This window comes from Penaeus vannamei, chromosome 18 (genome assembly GCF_042767895.1).
Source record: "Penaeus vannamei isolate JL-2024 chromosome 18, ASM4276789v1, whole genome shotgun sequence".
Lineage (NCBI taxonomy): Eukaryota > Metazoa > Arthropoda > Malacostraca > Decapoda > Penaeidae > Penaeus > Penaeus vannamei.
In genome coordinates, this window is record NC_091566.1 from 39,937,473 (window position 1) to 39,942,472 (window position 5,000).

A 5,000-nucleotide genomic window follows, 5' to 3' on the forward strand; every position below is an offset into this window, starting at 1 on the left:
GGGGGGAGAGAGGGAGGGAGGGAGGGAGAGAGAGAGAGGGAGGGAGGGAGGGAGAGAGGGAGGGAGAGAGAGAGAGGGAGGGAGGGAGGGAGAGGGAGGGAGACAGAGAGAGGGAGTGAGGGAGGCAGAGAGAGGGAGTGAGGGAGGGAGGGAGAGAGAGGGAGGGAGGGAGGGAGAGAGGGAGAGAGAGAGAGAGAGAGAGAGAGAGAGAGAGAGAGAGAGAGAGAGAGAGAGAGAGAGAGAGAGAGAGAGAGAGAAAGAGAGAGAGAGGATTAAGGGAAGGGAATATCAGAGGATATGTAGAGATATAATTCGTTCGGGCAAAAGAACGAACAGAACAAATGTCCCTATTTGATTGAATCAGACTCAGCGAACAAACAACGCCTGTCACTCAAACCCATGACACATGACACTAAACAAGCAATCAATCCCTCCGGTTAATAATTCCCTCCGCCCTGATAACGCGGCGGACGGAAGGGCCGCTCGAACCCGCATGAATTCGCGAATATCCGAGCGGGTGAGCGAGGTGGCGGGTCTCGCGGCTCTCCCGCCTCCGTTTCATCTCCAATCTGCGGCAACACCGTCCCCTGGCCAGGCCTTTGTCCGTCGCCGGCCACTTCCTAATCCCGTTAACCGGACATGGCCACTGAGAGAAAATGGATTAGCTCGGGTGAGGCGAAACCAGCGCGAAACTTTGCTTTTCCTCCGAGGACGACGTCTGTCACCCGCCCTGCTCCTCGGGGTTGCTTGTCTGGGAGGAGGAGGAGGTCGTCCTCGCGCCCTCGTGCTGCTGACGTGCTTGAGTGATACTGGGAGATTGTGTGTGTTGTGAATTCCATCAGAAAGGGGAAAAAATGGAACTTAACAGATTATTTCGATTTGCCTCGGCTTTTGAGGAAAAGTATATATGTATATATATATATATATATATATATATATATATATATATATATATATATATATATATATATATATATATATATATATATATACATATATATGCATCTATCTATGTATCTATCTATCTATCTATCTATCTATCTATCTATCTATCTATCTATCTATCTATCTATCTATCTATCTATCTATATTTATGTGTGTGAGTATATTTGTATATGTACATCCACACACACACACACACACACACACACACACACACACACACACACACATATATTTATGTGTGTGTGTGTGTGTGTGTGTGTGTGTGTGTGTGTGTGTGTGTGTGTGTGTGTGTGTGTTTGTTTATATATAAATCTATATAAAAAGAATATATATTTGTACACATATATTTATGTATATATATATATATATATATATATATATATATATATATATATATATGTATGTATGTATGTATATATATATATATATATATATATATATATATATATATATATATATATATATATATATATATATATATATATATATATATATATATATATATATATATATATATATATATATATATATATATATACATATATATATATATATATATATATATATATATATATATATATATATATATATATATATATATATATATGTATATATATATGCATATATGCATATGTATATGCATATAAATGTGTTATATATATAGACGTATATATAAATATAAATATATATATATATATATATATATATATATATATATATGTCTATATATATATATATGTATATATATATATATATATATATATATATATATATATATATATATATATATATATATATATATATATATACAGAGAGAGAGAGAGAGAGAGAGAGAGAGAGAGAGAGAGAGAGAGAAATATATTTACATATGGGTGTATATATGTATGTGTGTGTGTGTGTGTGTGTATGTGTGTTATGTGTATGTATGTATATACGAATACTATATACTTTTATTCATGCATAAAATGTGCAGATTCCTATTTCCACATCTATCCAAGCTAAGAAATTAATCCGTTTTCTTCCTCTAATCACTTTCCTAAGGTCTTTCCAGCTTAGAAAGACGCTCATTCATTATGTGAAATTGAAATTCACTTTGAGTTCTAAAGATGACTTTTAAACTTTTATGTCTTCTTATGTTTAACCGCAGTTATGACTTCAAATATGAATTGTTAGGATATTGGACGGAAAAGAAACAAGACTTTTAATATTCATTAAGATTTATATTATAAATGACATTATTAATGACATTAAGAAATAAAATGAATTAATTATAATTAGTCTACAAAAAGGAGCGACGGAGGAAAGAAAACCCAAAAGAAATTTCGATAAGTTCCAGAAGGGAAACTTTATCATAGATTCCGGATCTAAAGTTTGTTTCTGCACCCATTGCTTTTCAAGTATTCATTGCACTTTGGGTATTCTCATAGGTAGTCAACAGTGCTCACATGAATGGGTTTAACGATATAGCAAATGACCAAATGACCGGTTATTACCATGTATAGGACTTATGCTGAACAAATCGCAGTTAGAACAACGAAAGGAAGAACAAGAAAACACAAATATGCCGCGGGAATTTTCACTATTTTGGTTATTTTGGGTAAATCGAGGTTGAACTCCTGCAGAAGTGCAGTCGAAATGGGCTTGAGGGAACCATCACGTGGGTTATTCACACTGTACATACTCAAAGAAATTTTCATAGAAAAGGGCTGAGAAGAAAAGCCAGAGTGGGGTGGAGCAATCAGAATGAGACAAAGTCAGAAAGATTCAGAGTGAGTCAAAAGGAGTCAGAGTGAGGCAAATGCGTCAGAATGAGTCAAGAGTGTGTAAGAGTGAGACAAAATCAGTTAGAGTGAGGCATAATGATTCAGAGTGAGTCACAATTAGTCAGAGTGGGTCAGAATGAGGAAAAGTGAGTAAATGTGAGGTAAAATAAGTTAGAGTGAGGCATAATGAGTTAGGGTGAGGCAGAGTGAGGCAGAATTAGACAGAGTGGGCCAGAATGAGGTAGAGTGAGGCAGAGCGAGGCCGAAGAACCGCCACAGGCTACGATCACCGAGGTCGTCGAAGTGAAAAGTGCAAAAGAAAGGAGAAACGAACACTTCTCTCGTTCTTGCTTTAGGCTTCGTTCAATAAATACTGCCAACTGCTTACGTTAAACGACCATTACATACCTAAATCGATTTTTTTTTTCTTTCTTTCTTTCTTCTTTTCCATTTGCACAACATAAACAACGAAGCGGCCGCAACATTGTTCATACAATAATCGGGAAAAAAAATTCCTTCGAGAGTAGATCAGTCAACCGCTCGTCCACCCCGCAAAAAGAAAAGCGAAAGAGAGAAAGTAAAAAAAAGTAAATCGGCAGAAACTCCCGGAAAAATGTTTGAGCCTCGAGTAAGGACGCCGAAAAGGACTCCGCCGCCTCCGCCTCGCAGCCGACCGGAGTGCCACAGCGGCGGCGATTCCATCCGCATAAAACCCGTCGGGGAGGGGGGGGGGGGGGGGGGTGAGGCGGGGCGAGGTGGGGGAGGGGGGGTGAGGGAGACAGATATGCAGATCCATTCGCGCCCGAGCATCCGCGGGGCCCTTTTGCGCTATTGACAAAGCCAGGATATTGTGGGCGACGGCGAAGCGGGGAACCTGAGGCCCGGACGGCGCTGCCCCGAAGGAGCCCGCGCGGAAAAGCCCAACTGCAGATTTAGTGCACAACGTTTGGTGTGTCAGTGTCACAGTGTGTGAGTGCAAGTGTGTATGTATGTGTGTACACACACATACATACGCACATATACAAATATGTATATATGTATATATATATATATATATATATATATATATATATATATATATATATATATATATATATATATATATATATATATATATATATATATATATATATATATATATGTATATATATATGTATATATATATGTATATATATATATATATATATATATATATATATATATATATATATATATGTATATATATATATATATATATATATATATATATATATATATACATATATATATTTATTTATATATAGTACATGGACAGATAAGGAAAGAAATTTGAAACGAGCATATAGACGTCGCAGATTTTCCATGAAAAAGTCGAGGTGTTTGATCATCACTTATCATTGCAAATCTTGCTTCCCCAAAATTGATCGGAACTCTTTGAATCCGCCGTCTAAATATTTGCCTTTACTCTTACCCAAATCACCATTACTATTCATATTTTTATATTATATGTCATTCTTAAGAGTTTTTGGTTTAGAAAAAGTTTAAATGAAAATAAAATGAGAGAAAAACGGGGAGAGTGAGCCAGAGTAGTGTGGGGTCACCCATTTTGAGCCAGAGCGAGCCAGAGCGAGGAAGATTGAACGAAAGTGACGCAGCTTCATCCAGAGTGAGGCACTGAGTGAGTGAATAAGAGTCATCTGGTGCACGCAAACGTGGCAGAATGATCTAGCAAGAAAAGGACGGAAAGACAGACTCCCCATTGCACAGCGTGACAGAGGTACAGCCAAAACCAAACAGAATAAGCCATGAGAAGAGATGTCTAGTGTAAACTGTTGCGTTTCAGGAACCTCAGAAGAAGAGGTAGGGAGAGGCTGCTAAACAAAGTCTGAAAGAGAGACAAAGTCTTGGTGTCTCTTGTCTTCCATTTCATTCTTATTGTCCCTTATTTTATTGCTAAAGTCTGTACAGAAGCACCCTTCATTATCCCTGTATTATTACTTTTAATTCTGCTAGTACCGAGTTTTTGATAAATTTATTGTTATTGTTGATGGTGACAATATTAATGCAACTCTTGTTATTGTTATCGTCCATGGTATCATGAGCAACATTGTCTTTATCAATAATATTATAATCTATTGTCTTTATTCATACAATATTTTTGTTATGATCATCTTTTGCAAGTACGCTGTCGTTCTCCTTATGATCTAATTTTAAATACCTTTATCATGATGATTCCTATCCTTACCGTAATTGTACAGCCATTTTAGTTACTGTATCCGGTATAAGCTGCTGTCATTATCATAAAGCAATCTA